The sequence below is a fragment of the Crinia signifera genome, chromosome 12, assembly GCF_055691185.1.
Source record: "Crinia signifera chromosome 12, ASM5569118v1, whole genome shotgun sequence".
In the NCBI taxonomy this organism is placed as follows: Eukaryota; Metazoa; Chordata; class Amphibia; order Anura; family Myobatrachidae; genus Crinia; species Crinia signifera.
The window spans coordinates 26,406,072-26,422,633 of NC_139228.1; the positions used below are offsets into that span (position 1 = coordinate 26,406,072).

Consider the following 16,562-nt stretch of genomic DNA (forward strand, 5'->3'; position numbering starts at 1 on the left):
TGCACACCTCTCGTTACGGCCATGGTTATAAAGAATGAGTGCCGCTAAAGTGACTTCCAGGCACAATGACTGCCTCCAATTAGAAGCTAAATATTGTATGTTATTTTAAGTATGTACACAGTGACCTGGCAGCGTCTACACACATTATGACTATACGTTGCCAAACGCTCTCCCTATAAAACGTAATGCCTGTTGTTAGCCGGGCAAGCACCAGGGAGACAGTCACTTGATACACATATTTGATTGTAAACTGTTTCTTAGTCGTCAATGTGAAGCAGGAGACGTTACACCCTGGGCTGACCACACTCCCTTCCCTGGGACAGAGCCAAAAATGGAAATTAGCAGCACGTTGTGAGTGAGGAAATATTTACCAGGCGAGGAACGGAAGTGTATGTACAAACCCAGACTTAGCCTGCACAGAGAAGAACTCATTTCATTCTCCTGTGGCCCTCGGGACTAACTTTGCAACTTTGCAGTTCTACCTGTTTCGTACTTCCAATTGTGACGGAGAGTTAAATCGCTGCAGAGGCTGAGAATCTAGTAAGTAGTACGACATCTGGACTCACTCCACTTTCTGTCAATCCCAGCTCCTAACACTGTCCTTCTAAGTGTATGCAACTGCACTAACTGTAGGTGTTACTGTCCTCTTGTAACTATAAAGAGTATTGGGATATTTTTAGCCACTAATGGGATAATAGCACCCATCCAGCTGCTGCCTGCCTTATAAACACCATACACACTAGAGAAGTGCTCATTCTACAGTACATCTACCCCAATACCATTCTGATAGATCCCTTAGTACATAGAGGAGATATTTATATAGGTAGGGGTTATGCAATTGTGATTTTTTGCACAATACGACCATTTAGACGTTTTTGAACAAAATAATTATGAGCAAACTTGCTTTAAACCTTTGAGTGCCAAGTGGATTTGTCAAAGTAGGTGTGAAAATTGGCAAGCAAACATTTTGATTCCTCATACAGACCTGTCATTTTTACCTTGTATAGGAAATCTAATCTTTTTACTCAACATTTCCTATTTGAATCTATAGAACGAATGTGAGCCACGCTGGGATTTTTAGTGGATATTTTGCTCCTCTCTCATATATGTTGGCACTCAAAGGGTTAAATGTAATACAGAGATACAGTACTAGGGGACACATATACACATAGAAGTGTCTATTGGGGTATTAATCAATGCTCAAAGAGAGAAAGTTGTGAGATTAATTAACAGCCAATTAGCTTCTGCCTTACATTTTACAAGGCTTTGTTTAAAAAACTGACAGTTAAAAGCTGATTGTTTGCTCCGTTATCTGTCACAATTTGATCTCTCTCATTTTCTCTCTGTTATTTTTTAAAACAAAAACAATTGAAATTAAATGAAATTTAGCAAATCAATGTGTAACGTTTTCCCACTAGTACCATTGTTACCCATTTACCGCTGGGTCCCTGAGATGCAAAGAGCCAATGTGTTTCTGGGCTTTAAATGATCTGTTAATAATTATATTCCACTATCATATTTGAGTGTTTGGTAAAACTCCTTAGCAATGAGTGGAAAATGATTAGGATGATTCCACACTGGAATAGGAGTCAGTCGGATAGCTGGGATTGTGGGCTGGGTCACATCACGCCCTGATAGGTGATTGCTGCAGCTCTACTGACACAACACAACACCCTTTTTTGTTTTCATTATCTGTCCCTTTTAAGCACATTCCAGGGTCCCCCCACCTCCCGCCAACGCCCTGAGAGCTTGACAGACCATTCTGTTCTTACAGCAAACAGACATCCAGATCTTCTTGGTCTTCTTTATGAAAAGAGTTAAACATTTCCTGACAGCACTCCCTGTTAAACAATACCAGTTGTGCTGGAAATGTGAAAATATCCCTTCTCCCATGACTCTCTACATTTCTAGAGAGGGGAACGCTGATTTTGTTCTGTGCTGAGTGGGTTCCTTAATTAAGAAGAGCAATCAAATGATCATAAGAGAATATACGAAATAAAATCAATGTACTGTGTTTTCCTTGAGATCATCCAAAGGTTCTAAAAAGCACTAAAGACTTAACCCTTTGAGTGCCACCATTTCTGTGAGCTGTGCAAAACACCCACTAAAAATGCCAGTGTCGCTCGCATTTGTTATATAAATTCAAATGAAAAATGTTGTGTTAAAAAAGGTTATATTTCCTATATAAGGTAATATTACCGGTCATTATGATGAATTCAATTGTTTGCTTGGCAATTTTCACACCTATTTTGACAAATTCACTTGTCACTCAAAGGGTTAAGCAAGTAACGGTTTACAATGAGTGTTGCTCGCAATTTAAATCCACCACATTATTCAAAGGTGCCATGCAGAGACTGCAGGCTGCATGGATACAGGGGTCAACTGTAGCACTCACAGCACTGCCCAAGTGGTCAAAAGCACATCATTGGAATACGAAAATCAGGCAAAAGTGTTTATGCCGCATCAAGTCCGTAAGCCGAAAAAATATAAACTTTGCATATTGTAGTTGTTAAATGAATGGGTTTTTTTTTCTCGAAATGATTTGAAACAATTAATTAATTATGAGTCATTGTGTGGAGTAATGTCTTATGAAACCACACCTCGATTGCAGAATAGATTATAATATTAATCTGTTTCTTTCTGTATGGGAGGAAATATTCACAGAGTATTATCCACATTGTGTTGTAAGAGCGACCAGATCAACTGAAACATTCCAGCCCCCACTATCCTAGAAAGACAGGTTTGGTCTGTACTTCAGTACTGAGTGCATAGGAATGGGGTGATTCTAGGTTCCAATGTGGAAAGCAACGGTATCTGATGGCAGGTCGACAGTTAATAGGTCGAAACCAAAAGGTCGACATTGACAGAAGGTTCAAACAAGCCAAAGGTCAACCTGGAAATTATCGACACACGTGCGTTTTTAATGAGTTTTAAAAATGTTTTGGTTGGTTTATGATCTATGTGGGTTCCAAATTGGAAAGGTAAATTGTGCCAAGCATGGCGAGCAAAGCGAGGTGTCGACATTGACAAAAAAAGGGAAAAACTTCTGTCGACCTTTTCATGTGTTAATCACCATTTCCATGTGGACCTTTTGCTTGTGTCAACTTTGGTCAATGCCCTCCCAGTGCATGTTGACTTTTTGGTGCTGACCTATTGGCACTGTCGGCAATTTGATCCACACCCGAACCTAATAATATTAACAGTCCGTCAAAAATAGTTGCACCCATAAATGACATTTCAGTGGAAGTGGAACCCTATCCCCGAATGTCCATACGTACAGCAGCATCTGTTCTACTGGCAGCCGGTATATAAAGGGACAGATTTGGAAGGAGCAATGCTTGTCCAGGATATGCACTCCCTGGGTCGACAATGTCTGAGTCGACAGCCACTAGGTCAACTACTAATGCTCGACAGTGGCTAGGTCGACGCCTGGAAATGGTCGACGTACCATAGGTTGGCATCAACAGGTTGACATAAGCTTTAGGTTGACATGGACATGGTCGACATGAGTTTTTTTTTATCACTTTTTATGGTGTAGACCGACTTAGTGAGAATATAACAGTGTACCAAGCGTAGTGAGGCACCGTGCCCGAAGCATGGTGAGGGCAGCACTTATACAGTGCCCATGTCGACCTACGTCAACAGGCATTCCCAAAAAATGCATGTCGACATTTTCCTTGTCAACCTTTTTAAGTTGACCTTTTGCTTGTGTTGACTCTTTGTCCATGTCGATCTAATGCATGTTGATATTTTCCATGTGTCTACCTTTTGACTGTTGACCAATAGTGGTCGACCCTTTGACTATAAACCTAACATGATACCTTGCCCAAATAAGAATCCTACCCAGTAAGCTATGGAATGGGACGTGAAGGTTGCGACCCATTGCCAGAGCCATACAAGCCTCTCTAGCTGGCTGCCCGGTGACTGCATTCATTGTACATTGCTGAAGGTAAAGCAGGACAGCGCTGCTGAGACTGGCCGGTGGCATATGGTTACTGACAGACGTACGCACATTGGGCCAGACAGGGGGGTATTTCTGACACTCAGCACAAGCGCTAAGTGACAGGATCCCTCTCCAAATGGCTTGCTCTAGCTTCTGGGCAGATTGGATGACATTTAACTATTTGGCGCCTGGGCCTAGCTGGCAAATCACCTCTGGTTATTGCACACAGGCTGACCGTGCTCAGCTTCCTGCTTCAATAATGGGATATGTAATCACGGTCAATGAGATCAGAATATAGGGCCTTATAAGGCCCATAATCAACACTGTACAAAAAATACAAAAAAAAAAAAGGTGGTGGCTATGCGCTCAGAGGACCCCAGCGTGTAGTACCCAATATTTAATTTCAGGGTGTGATTTTTCTGTTCAAGCTGCAGTGGGTACTACATAAAAGGTGCCAACATATTGGCAATAGGTCAACAAATGAAAAGGTCAACACAAGTTTTTCACTTTTTCTGGTGTTATTGACTATTTCTGAGCACGCGGACCCCCAATTAATGTATCACGCCCCTTTCATGGTGCTCTTTGGTCCCCATGGTTCAGGACACTGAATCTACGTGGCTGGTAAAGTATGAAAACGTTAAAAAAAAAAAATGTGAAAAACTTATGTCGACCTTTACACGTCAACCTTTTGACCATATGTATGTCGACTATATGGTGCCTAGACATGGTCTGTGAGCCATCCGGATCCTGCTTGAAAAACGATATTACACACATTTCTTAGCACCTGTATAAGTTAAACACTAATAAAGTTTGTTGCTATTTGTGTATCCATGACTACAGAGTGTGGCTAAGCCACAGCTATGCTGCTGCTGCTGCTGTGCTCCCATATATTACACAGGGATCACGTCTTCATTATTGGACCGTGTACAGTTATTATTATTGCATTGCGTACCTCCCAACTTTAAAAAGGTGCAATTTCAGGACCTGCCACCCTCGTGGTCCATCTAAGCCTAAAAGAGGGGTGGACCTTGGGTGGGCGTGGCCTTTTTTTTTAGCTAAAGCTTTTGTGCATGGGAGTGGGGTAGTGCTGCAGCTTCACCTATCTGCCAATGTAACAATCATTAATGGTGCTGAGCACACTGACTGCACAATGTGCAGTGCATTACCATAACCTCCCAACTTAGGACCAGTCGGAAGCGGAACGCAGCTCCGGGGGGCGTGACCTAATTCGGGGGTGTGGCCTATACTCGCAGCTGTCCCGCGAGGCCACGCCCCATTTTGCCGCTATGGCGGCATGACCCAGAGGCTCTGTGAGCCTCTAGCCATGCCCTCAGCCCCCTGGCTATGGTAATAGACGCTGTGCGCATGCGCACAGCGTTTATTCCCCGCTGCTTAGCAGCCTACAGGGGGGACTCCCAACAGCCCCCCCTCACCGCGGGACACTGCCGGCCGCGGGAGGGACAGCGGGACAGGCCCTGATAATCGGGACTGTCCCGCTGTAATCGGGACTGTTGGGAGGTATGCATTACTGGGAGTTGACTAAGGCCTTTATTCAGATCTGAGCTCAGTACAAATTTGTTTGGAAAACGGGCAAAACCATGTAAACTGCAGGTGGGTGCTTTATTTTTACACTCCAATTTAGATTTCAGTTTCAACACACCCCACCCAAATTTAACTCTCTCTGCACATGTTACATCTGCCCCACCTGCAGTGCACATGGTTTTGCCCATTTTCCAAAGAAATGTGTACTGCAATCAGATCTGAATAAGGCCCTAAGGGGCAGATTTATTAAGCTTGGAAAAGAGATAACTGGAGATAAAGCGGAGAAAAGGTAAAAGGAGATAAAGCACCAGCCAATCAACTCCCAACTGTCTTTTTCAAGCACAGCTGATTGGCTGGTGCTTTATCTCCTTTTACCTTTTCTCCGCTTTATCTCCAGTTTATCTCTTCTCCAAGCTTAATAAATCTGCCCCTAAGTCCCATGACACTTTGCACAAGAGGGCAGAGGCTGAGAGGCAGCACTGAACCTGTGAGGTCTCCTACAGTCCTACAGAGTAAGGTGCAGAGGGACAAACACAGGCTTTTCATGTAGTATGCACTGTATGTATGTATGTATGCATGTATATGTATGTGTATATATATATATATATATACACACACACATATATATATATATATATATATATACACCCCCCCCCCCCTGCAATTGCCCATTGACCAAGTTTATACTGCCTTTACTCCAGGGCTGCCAACCCTCCCGGAATGGCTGGGAGGATCCCGAAAAATCGCCCCCCCCCCCCCCCTCCCGGGCCCCCCCGGAAAGGTGGGCAACCCTCCCGGATTCCGGCTGTCCCATCATGGAGCTGGTGGTGGCGGAAGCTTTAAATTGCCGCTATTTGCGGATTTTCGGCAGAAGGGGGCGGGGCTAAATATGCAAATAGTGCATATTTAGCCCCGTCCCCTCACAGGAGACCCGTGTATTGCGGTATTTGCATTACTGGGGGCAAGGACTGATGATGTCTCGATCAGGCCCCGCCCCCAGAAGTGATGTTGACAATCTCCTCTCTGGGGTTCTCCCGGAGAGGAGATTGTAAAAGTCGGCAACCCTGCTCTACTCTGTGTTTTGACAATGTAATATTCTCCCGTGCAGTTTGCGGCCAGTGATGGGGGCCCCCCTGTCTAAAGTGCCCCAGGCCCCCAGAAGGCTTAATCTGGCACTGGTTTGCGGGCATGCCCCTGCACACCTCCCTATTATCACAGGTTCCCTCAACCTGCCCCCTTGCGCGAGGCATACTGCAGCCCACGGGTAGGACAATGGGACAGTGTCCAAATAGTGGGTCTGTCCCGCTGTAAAATCAGGATAGTTGGGAGGTATCCTCTAGTACAGGGCTGGGCAACACCGGCCCTCCAGATGTTAATGAACTACACATCCCAGGATGCTTTGCATTAGTTTTGCTATGTGGCCATGCTGAAACTGATGCAAGGCATGCTGGGATGTGTAGTTCATCAACATCTGGAGGGCCGGTGTTGCCCAGCCCTGCTCTAGTATGTTGTCCAATTCATCAGTCGCCTACATGTTTTAAATTAAAGGCCAATAGAACTATTCATGATTACCAATCGTGGAAACGCTAGATTCTGCATAAATTTTTTATTAGGGCCCGACGGGGTTGCCTAATCTACAGCCAATCCGAGAACTGAAAGTTTGGGGAGTTTGTATGCGGGAACCCTGGGACAGGTCTGGTTCCGGGCCCCCGATTCCTTCCTATGGGGAGGAAGATTAAGCTGCTAAGAGGGAACTGTTCAAAGATATTTAACTGACGGTCGGCAGTTTTACTTGTTTAATATACAATTGGAAACCAGCCCTAACGCTAGTGATATGCTCACTTACAAACAGGCTTCTGGCGCTTTGATGAATAGGTTCTAAAAGCCTCTTTTAAATATTTATAAAGTCCAAGCTCATCTGTCTATATAAATACCCTGGCAGTTTCATGGCCTATGCTGGACATACACGGGCAGACCGATAGACATTATCTGAGCCTGTAACCCATCAGATATCATGGAATACACTGATATATAACACAGTGTATGGGCACACAGGACTATCCCGCAGTGCAGCAGGAGGTAGGAGTGCATCTATCTTATTACCTGTTCTTTCTGTTTCCCTAGGACCTGCTGGGGTACTAGTCACAGCGGTGTTATCGTCCGAACATCATCCAGCCCCTCAGCTGTCAGTGTGCAGTAGGAGGCAGGAGCAGGGTATGTACAGCATATACCCTCACCATTGTTAATCAGATCAGAGTGGTATAGCTATCTGCCTCTGGTCCCTTATGGAACACATGAAGTGGGGTCACATCAATCACCCCTCTATATGCACAGATATCTCATACACTGATTTCACTCATGGATATTTACAAGTTGCCCTGGGGGATTTATTACATGTGGTCCGGTCTCTTCTTTGCCTCTTCACCATATTGCTGGTCCGGCATCCAACCCCCCCTACATCTACAGTATACCCCCTATGGGTGCCGGACGGGATCCCGACAGGCATTTAACCGACGTTGGGATACCGACAGTCAAAACACCGACAGCCGGGTTCCCGACGGCCAACGGCTATTTTCCCTCGTAGGGGTCCACGACCCCCATAGAGGGAGAATAGAATAGGTGTGCCCGCAGCGTCATGAGCACAGTGAGCCCGCAAGGGACTTAGTTACGCTCACCATGCTGTCTGGGTCCGGCCAGTCGGGATCCTGACGTCGGGCTAATGACTGTTGGGATTCTGACTGTCGGACACCTGTACCACACACCCCCTATACACCTGTCTGACCCTTTTTCTCATGCTCCTCCTCACATCACCTGTTCCTACCCCTCGTGGTTCATACTACTGCTACCCCCACTTGCTATGGCATTCGGTGTCGAATTGAACCATAAAGAGGCCACCTGGCAATGCAGTCATAATGGGTCCATGCTGAGGGGTGTGGTCAGCCAACAGAGGGAGTGTGGCCTGCCAACACAGTATATGGTCTGGGCCCCATTATAAATATGTTCCATGCATGATAAATCACCACAATCTGTAACCGGATCCATACTTGCCTAATCTCCCACATTGGCCAAGAGGCTTCTAAAAATGTGGTGGCCCTCCTGAGTAGCGATCACTATCGGTGAGCTTGACATCAATTGCAATAGGTCAAGTGGCCATTGATGGCAGCATACCATGCAATAGATGACCATCAATGGTTTTGGTCATCGATGGTCATCCGTTTTCTTTGACTAACAGGCCCGTGAGCCAATCACAACCAGCCAATCCATGTAAATAGGGCTATGGTATACACAGCAGGGCAAGCTCACACGCCTGACACTTCCTCACTGAAGTATGTAATCCAGGTGTGATTGCATGATCGTGACCCAGTCACCGGCTGCACAATGCAGCTTATTGCCCCATTATACCGCAGGGTGATGCAATTCATAGTGACACTCCCCCTACAAATCCCATCAGCATGTCCCACCCTTCCAGGGTCTCCCGGAAGTGACATTGAATATAAAACCAAACATCAGCGAGTGTGCTATAAACTGCTTAATGTCTGCCATATAAGTAAACTGCATTGCCATTTACTGCTGTAGCCACCATGCAAATGAAGTTCTTTACACTTGTAAGATTCGGCTGAATGCACTTCCCAGGCAGCCAACGTTTATTCATTGTTCACAAGATTATCCGGACTGATGACATATCCTCTTTATATTTGCGCAGTCACTGCATTTACTGTTCATTATTCAGTCGTGGCGTAAACACGTTTTGTTACTGGGTTGTAAATGTCAGTTCTAGAGAACTTCTGCTTTCCAGGCATCCCTGGTGTGTACAGCTGCTTCCCTGTGACCGGCGCTTAGAGGAAGCACACAGCTTGTGAATCTACTGCATACAAACTGTTCCTGCTGCAACCATCGCCCCATTTTACAGACTTCGTTTTTCTTCTGTAGAGTTGACCAGGGCAGTTGACTGAACTCTAAATAGATTGTTTTTGCTCTCTTGTTAAAGGTCTATGGCTTATCGGTGTGTTATCGCACATCTCTGTTTCTATTGTACCTTTTACATGGCAAACAAATATATCTACGGAATGCAATCGCATGCAAGAGCAGCACAAACAGTTGGGCGTGGGGTTAAAACAGACGTCACAATCGCTTTTGGCGGGCCAGCATGCTGCTGTGTGTTGAGCTGCGGTGGGTCCAGGCGGGTGGCTGCCACTGAGTGCAACAGTCTCTTTTGGCTGCAGGGGGGGGTTAGCGCTCTCACTGATCAAATTCTCGGGATCTGCTCCTGGTTTAGGCTAAAGGTTAAAGCTACTCTGTAGGCCAGTGGTTCTCAACCCCGGTCCTAAAGGACCACCAACAGTGCACGTTTTCCAGGTCACCCGGCAAGTGCACAGGTGCACTCATTCACTGACACATTTTAAAAGACGACAGTTGGAGCTAATTATTTCACCTGTGATTTTGTGTGGAGACCTGAAAAACATGAACTGTTAGTTGGGGTACTTGAGGACCGAGGTTGAGAACCAATGGATTAGGCCATGACCCCTGCTTTAACCAGGGCTCCTGAAATCGCTCTACAGCCCTGAGCAAACAACATTTTTTTTTTTGCTTGTAAAGTCATTCATTGTTGGATGTATGATATAAAGAATATATAGTCGGAAGACATACTTTTAAATCGATGTTACAGGAGGGTACAGTATATACAAGTCATCTGTAGGTTGAATAACCCTGTAAAATAACTTCAGCCAGCCGAATGTTCTAGAGCACACTTATACCCCTTTTACACCAAAAACCCTGGTCGGACCCTGGTCTTTGAATGCTGGAGTATCCAGGGTCTGACCCTGCTTTATACCCCATTTACACAGCACTTTGACCTGGGTCGGACCTGGGTCTGCACCATTTACACTGAACCTGGGTCAGCCCTGCCTTAAATAATATTTTATATATATATTTATAGAAAAATATATATATATATATATATATATATATATATAGAAATATATATATATATATATATATATAGAAATATATAATATATAGAAATATAATATATATATATATATCAGGGCTGACCCAGGTTAAGTGTTTTTTTTTTTTTTTTAAGGTGCTGGGGGTGCCGGAGGGTACCTGTCCTGCCTGCTGTGCTTGGTGTACCTGGGGGTACCGGGGTGCTGGGGGGTGCAAGGGGTGCTGAAGGTACCTGTCCTGTCTGCGGTCGGATCTCAGCGGAGAAGATGATGTGCGCCGTTGCTGTACCACCCCCCCCCCCCTCCCCGGCAGACTAGAGATGGGTCGTTCGTGAACGAACCGGTTCTTTTGAACGGTTCCTTTCAAAGAACGAGGGAGCCGCCGATCCCAAAATGGTGATCCGGATCAGTTTCGCTTTGCATTGCGTACAATACAATGCATTGCTTGAGCTCAGCACTGCCACCTTTGGCAGCTGAGATATTTTCTTCTAACTGGAGACTGAGTGAATAGAAAAACAAGCCTGCTTGTGCTGCTGCTGCTGTGTCATGTGGAGATCTAGATTCTTCTTGAAGCCCTGAAGGAGGTCAACAGCAGACTCAGCAAAGGCATTGCAAGATTGCTTCACCATCTTCTACTAGTACAGTATCATAGAAAGTTGTGTAGAAGTATGAACACACATTCTCACAGACACACAGACTTTAGTTAGGCAGTGCACATGTTTTTTTTTTTTTTACTAGATCTGAGTTTGCTGGGCTGTGTAGTACTTTTAACTTTAATTTGGAGGGGAGGGGGCCTTCTTTTAACTTTCATTTGGAGGGGGGGGGGGGGGGGGCTTGGCAATGAGCAAATTTAGTCCCCCTTGGCAATGAACAAATTTAATCCCCCTTGGCAACGAGCAAAATTAATACCCCTTTTACACCGCCGCAAAACCCCGGGTCTTCAGCGGGTCAGACTCCGGTCAGCGGCAGTGTACATGGGACACGCCGTGTCCCTTTACACGGGACTTCTACCCAGGTCCTGGGAACTGGATTGTTCGTCAGACAAGCGTTGGTCAGACAGTCACTAGGTCGACATGCAGAAAGGTCGACATGGAACAAGGTCGACGTGGTTTTAGGTCGACATGGACGTTAGGGTGACATGAGGAAGGTCGAAAGGTCATAAGGTCGACATGGGGTTTTCGCTGTTTTTTAACCCGAATGTCAACACAGTTGGAAGTGAAATCGGACCCTCGCATCGCTCGCAATGCTTCGGGCACAGTGGCTCACTTCGCTTGCCACACTATTATAATCTAACTCCATGCCCTAGTGGATGGTAGGGCATGAAATACTGCCTGTCGGCACATGTCGGCTCAAAAAACAGTGAAAATCCCCATGTCGACCTTATGACCTGTCGACCTTCCTCATGTTGACCTATAACCATGTAGACCTTGTTCCATGTCGACGTAAAACCACGTCGACCTGTAACCACGCCGACTTTTTCAACACACCCTGTATGTTACCTTGTCATTTGTTTTTTTATAAATAAACGTACTACTACTACTACTACTAACCACGTCGACCTTGTTCCATGTCGACCTAAAACCACGTCGACCTAAAACCATATCGACCTTTCAGCATGTCGACCTAGTGTTGTTGACCTAATGTCGACCTAGTTCAGTCGACCAAACAACTGTTTCCCCAGGTCCTGACCTGGGTAGAACATGACTATGACCTGGGTAGAGGGCAGTCGGTGTAAATGGGTACACTGGGTCATCCGACCCGGCTCCCATTTACATCAATGGGGGACCGCAGCATCCGCAGGTTGGACAGGGGGGCACAGACAGCCTGCGCTGCTGTCTGCTATATTCAGCAGACAGCAGCGGAGGAGGTGAATGGATGCCGGTGTGAGGCATCCATTCACCTCCAGGACGATGGCTGGAGGGGTGCACGGGGGCTGGGGGCAGCCCAGCAGCTTACCTTGGTGCTGGGCTGTCCCCAGCACGGCGATCAGTGGTCCCGGCGGGGATCACCGCGGGCCTGGCGTTTGGAGATGATGTAATTACATTTCTCTAAAATGTGCAATGTACAGAACGCATCCGCATCCCTTCTCCTTCTGACACCCTCCGTGTACTCCCTGGCTAGCAGCTGTACATGTACCAGAGACATGGTATCTTCTACTCTAGTAAGCCAGTATCCCCTAAATGTATCATCGGGGAACCGCTGCAGGAATCTCCGATCCCTGCTGCGATCCCCCTTTCAGCGCCGCCGGCCGCATCCCCATAGGTTTCTATGGGGGATGCGAAGCTGCCCGATGTACCAACATCGGGCAGTCCGGCTTCGCACCCCTGGGCTACCGCCATTCTGAGATGGCGATAGCCCATTGTAGTCTATGCCTACACATCGCACTGCCCGGCTCGGATGAGAGGGCCTATTGGGGAGATATTCAAGGGGAGGGGCTACAGGCTAATTGTAGTAGTAGTACAGAGACCGGTAGCCCCACAGGAAGGGACCCTGAGATATATAAGGGGGCAAACCCAACGTATTCAATATTCAATTATCTACCGTGTTTACCACGCAGGGCTATTCAATTATTAGTCAATTTCCCCTGTGTGTAAAACCATAGATTCTGCGGGCTAATACTGTGGAGAACAATCTATGTTAAGTGCACCACCTAGGTCAGGGTTAGAGAACCTTTGGCCCCAGCTGTTGTTGGACTACACATCCCAGCATTCCCTGCAACAGTTTTATCATGGCCAAATAGCAAATTGTAGCAGGGCATGCTGGGATGTGTAGTCCAACAACAGCTGGAGGGCCAAAGGTTCCCCATCTCTGACCTACGACTTTGCTCTGTTTCTGGACTTCCCTCTTAACGAATGATTGCTATTACCTGTTCTAAACAGGTAAATGGGTAAGAAAGGTGTTTCCACACAGGTAATAACAATCAAACATTAAGAGGGAAGTCCAGAAACAGAGCATTGTGTCCCTCCTGGAAAGGGTCATGTTGGGAGGTATGGTACACTAACCTCAAACCATAAATAACTGTCTTTTTTACACAAAGTGAGCCGCAGAGCCGCCCAAAGGATCTAGTTCTTTTCACTGACCGACCCGGGTCGACCCGGGTCCGCTCAGAGACCCGTTTTGCCCATCTCTACGGCAGACGGTCCCTGCGGCGTGCGGCGTATGGAGTGTCAGTGGCGGGGGTCCCTCTGGCGCATGGGAACTAGTACTAGTTCCTATGCGCTGGAGGGACCGCCGATACTGACACTCCATACGCCGCAGGGACCGGCTGCCGGATGCGGGGGGGGGGGGGGGGGGGGGTGATACAGCAGCAGCGGCGCACATCATCTTCTCCGCTGAGATCCGACCGCAGGCAGGACAGGTACCCCCAGCACCCCTAGCACCCCCGTACCCCCAGCACAGCAGGCTGACAGGTACCCCCCTCTCCTCAGCAGCCGCAGGGACCCCCCTCCTCCCGCAGCAGCTGGGAACATCTTCCCCAGCGCTGCACGCTGTGGACCCGCTGCGGGTGCCTGCACCCGCAGCGGGACCATTTACACCGACATTTACACGGGTCCTATCCGTGTTCTACCCAGGTCAGGACCTGGGTAGAGGACCCGTGTAAATGGAAACGGATACCCCCCATTTACACCGCCGCGGATCCGGGTCTGACCCGCCGCTGACCCGGATTTTTCGGCGGTGTAAAAGGGGTATTATTTACATTTCCTGTCTACTCTTGAAGACGCTAACACATCCACCTCAAGAATATATTGAACATTAGTAAAATAATATGTAGCCTGCTAACCGCATTTTTTGTTTTCTGCTTTTTTTTTCTTGCAGGTACACAATGGCCACTTGTTCTTGTATTCTGTGGTGCATATTTTGGATCGTTGTCTTAATTTTCTTGGCTTGGCCGCTGAGTATATTCCTTGGAGGTCTGTACGGCTTCTTGGCACCCCTCACAACGTGCGTGGGGCTGGATAAGGTGACTGACTTGCTCCTACAGGGAGTAAACTTGGGGAGAACCTGCGCAGAGTATGCACGTGCGGGCAAATCTCTGTGCTGAACTGGAAATGTCGACCCGTCGGGAACTTGACCAAAGCTTCATCTCAAAACATCAACGCATCGAAGATACAATATAACACATGTCTCATGATGAACTTTTGCCATTGTGGCCTGCGTTTGTCTGTGTCATTTGTTCCATGATGGGAATTTTATTTCTGCTTGTTAATAAAAAAAATCTAAATAATAATAATAATCTGGAGAGACCAGTAGGCTTGCCAATCCTGGGCACCCAGAATCACCAAGCGATTAGCTGGTTGTGTGGGGGGCTATTGCTTTCTATTGCATGACATGTCTTGCACCTAGATTGTTCCCAACATCAAAGTTATACCATTGGCTGTTTGTTCTTCGTTATTTGGATCACAGAACCTGATGCCATGAGGACACCGACTGGTGGTTAAAGACTTGCCTGTTGATCCGTATTTTCGACTCAAAGTAATTGATCATAGAATGGGCAGAGTAAATAGTTCTAAAGCTGAAGACATTCCCTCTTCTAGTATAGTCTATTACCATCCCAACCATAGTGTGGTTGCAGTAAAGTATTGTGTTGACATATTGAGTCCAATGGAAATGTCCTCCTGAGATATCTTTGGCTCTTCTTTTCTTGGTTACCAATGTTTGAGTTCCCAAAAGAATGTGGCCCCTGATTGGGCATAATATCAGAGGCAGATTTTCCACAAGCCAAGCTAGGCACCTACCTAGTGCCCAGAAGATCCAAAGGAGCTCCATAAAGACATCCTGGCCAACCAAAATGTTCCCAGAGGAGCATTGCATAACTACTGCTTGATGTCATGACATCACATGGACCTGGTACACATTTGGATAAACAAAAGAGTTTCATCATTTGAGGAGGGCCCAGAACCGGTATCTTACCTAGGGCCCCATGATGTCTATATCCGCCTCTGCATAATATGATATATATTATATCCTTGATTAGGATGCCAAAGTGCTCTACTCTGGAACACATAAATTGCTCAATGCATGTGCCCATATTCCTAAAAGTTCTGTCCTGATGAAAGACTAGGTATACTCTGAAGTAACATATGGTGCTTACTAATACTTGAGGTTCCTCCTACATCTCTTGTAGGCTTTTAAATTACCACGTTTTGGCCAATAAACAAGTCATATTTCAGGCGATTTTCTGTACAAAGCCCCAAAGGGTTGAGTTATGTGGGACGTATTTATTGGATGTTGTATACAGTACATGGAACATTAGTTTTGGAACTTACAGATACAGCAGGAGTTATTGTATAAATGTTTTTCCCCAATGTTTTGTTAAGCTTACTTATTAACAATAAACATTACCTTACAAGCATTTTGTATGTACCCAAATATAATCTAGAGTCTTTAATTTGGTATAAACCACATTTACTATCATTTTACCAATGTTAATAGAAAGAGGTCATTAATAATTATCAGTCCATGTGACAGGTTTAAAGAGCTTGTAGCTACTAATAGCCTCTTATTACAAGCACTTATCTGGGGTTCAGGCTGATTACCCCACGTAGTTTCCCCAAATACTGTAGGAAGATGTAGAATTCCCGCACAGAGGCTTAGATAAGAGTTTCTTAATTGAATTGCAAGGGCCGAAGGGTACTTATGTAGTATCTGGGCTGCCGATTTTTTGATTGTATGCCTTAAGTTAAGGCATACAATCAGATGCGATGCGATGCGATATCGCATCGCATCGCATACGACCATGCGATGCGATGACCCGATTTTTCCATAGGATTCAATGTTAAAATGGACTGAGTCCATTTTAACATGGAATTCAATGGGAAAAAGGGGTCCCTTTCATACCCCTACTATCCAAGTGGGCATGGAGTTGGATATAAACCTGTGGCGAGCGTAGCGAGCCACCGAGCCCGAAGCGTGGCGAGCGAAGCGAGCCCCGCGAGGGGACGGTATTCTGTGTCCCCTCGCGGGGCTCGCTACGCTCGCCACGCTTCGGGCTCGGTGGCTCGCTACGCTCGCCACAGGTTTATATCCAACTCCATGCCCACTTGGATAGTAGGGGTATGAAAAGGACCCCTTTTCCCATTGAATTCTATGTTAAAATGGACAGAGTCCATTTTAACATTGAATCCTATGGA

General features: G+C 46.3%; 1 long non-coding RNA gene across 1 annotated transcript; it reads left to right on the forward strand.

The window, feature by feature from the left end:
* Positions 1–215: 215 nt before the first annotated feature.
* On the forward strand, positions 216–15,795 carry LOC146049861 (uncharacterized). The gene is made up of 3 exons (XR_014466224.1): positions 216–540; positions 7,610–7,699; positions 14,248–15,795. It is a non-coding gene; the product is annotated as an uncharacterized LOC146049861 (long non-coding RNA).
* Positions 15,796–16,562: the final 767 nt, after the last annotated feature.